This window comes from Lactuca saligna, chromosome 9, assembly GCF_052625555.1.
Source record: "Lactuca saligna cultivar CGN05327 chromosome 9, ASM5262555v1, whole genome shotgun sequence".
Lineage (NCBI taxonomy): Eukaryota > Viridiplantae > Streptophyta > Magnoliopsida > Asterales > Asteraceae > Lactuca > Lactuca saligna.
The window spans coordinates 95,929,691-95,931,397 of NC_136425.1; the positions used below are offsets into that span (position 1 = coordinate 95,929,691).

At 44.3% G+C, this 1,707-nt stretch overlaps 1 pseudogene; it reads left to right on the forward strand.

Annotated features, from left to right (window-relative positions):
- Positions 1-998: 998 nt before the first annotated feature.
- LOC145018938 (5S ribosomal RNA) lies at positions 999-1,116 on the forward strand (annotated as a pseudogene).
- The last annotated feature ends 591 nt before the right edge of the window (positions 1,117-1,707 follow it).

Here is a 1,707-nt window from a genome sequence, read left to right on the forward strand (position 1 = left end):
GATTGTTAAATATCACAGGTAAGCTCGGGGATGTATGGTTAGTCCTAGGAATGGCATAGCCTGATCAACTATGCTGGTCCGAGGAGTGATTAGCATATGCCCTAGAATGGTTATGATGTGTTAACAAGTCTAAAAACTTATCAACAATACCACAAGAAGATCAGTAGAACCTAAACATAAAATACTATAGGTGTATTTTGCACTACTAACTACATAGATACTATATCTTTATACCTCTCTTCTCGCGTAGATTTAAATGGCTGGATTCCATCACAGCGACCCGTACTTTCCAAATGAAGGCAACATAGGATGGCTCGAAGCAGAGTCTGACGATGAACACCAAATTCCGTTGGATGATCATCAAGCTGAAGGCTTCTCGGATGGATCAGACTCTGAGCCCGAAGTCAACAACCTAACTTCAGTAGGACAAGCCCCGAACAACAACTCTCGACCAGCTTTTCCAGGTCCCACTCCCTTGTGGGTAGATAACTTGAATTGCTGGAGTGACGAACAGGGTCAACCCTTACCATACATTGGGGACCGAACCTTTTACAACGTCAGCGATGGTGGCTCTGCTGACCGAGCTCTACCTGTCATTATCCGCAGAATAGCTCGTAATGTCGAGCAAGGTCAAGCAGCCATCGACCGGGTCGTAGAGATTGATGCCAACTTTGGTGTCAACACAGTCCGCATTCGCCGTCTCGAAGAAGACATGGAACGGACCCGGAGAACCAATGAAACCCTACAGCAACATCTGGTTGCCTCTCAAGCAGAAGCCATGGAACTTCGAGCTCGTCAAAGGACTCATGAACGACACTTTCAAGAGGTGGTCCGACAAATGAGAGACCTCAGGTATCAGAGCTAGGGCACGGGTCGATGTGTTCGACGGGGATGTCGAACCCTATATGGGGGGTGAAAGTGGGTTAGATCTGATCCCACATCGGCTGGGAAGGAGAACTAAGCATTCCTTATAAGGGGTGTGGATACCTTCCCTATCACAACGCGTTTTAAAGCCGTGCGGGCAGCAGATCCCATAAGAACTCTGCAGTTAAGCGTGCTCGGGCGGGAGTAGTACCGGGATGGGTGACCCCCTGGGAAGTCCTCGTGCCGAGTGGCCCAAAGCGGACAATATTGTGATACGTGCCAGAGGGGGGTGTTACAAATGGTATCAGAGCATTGTTTATAGTGAATCAAGTATATCAACCTATAAAAGATATACGAACTATAAACACTTCGGGACTAAAACACTCTGACCAAGAATATATACTGTTAAGTATCTAAAAGATTTAACTAAGTATATATATACACACATCACTATAAAACACAGAAGTCAGTATCATCCTAGAACAAAACAAAAGTATTAAGATTGTTGGATAGCACAATTGGGTTTAGAGACATATAGTCACATTTAGGGGGATGTAGCCTGATCAACTACGTTTTCCTGGGAGTGACTAGCATGTGCCTAAGCTTGGTTGTGGTGTTACAACAAGTCTAAAACTTACCAACACTACCACAATAACGTTAACATTAGAATACTATAGGAGTATTTTGTACCTCTAAAAACATACATCTGTGAAAAACTAAAAAGGGTCGTTACTGATGGAGCAATAGTTGCTAAATGGATACTTTCCGGTTACATGTGACTAGGGCGTTATAGACTTAGAATCTGTGATCTTTGCTTTACTTCCTGTTCCTTGTTTGGTTGTG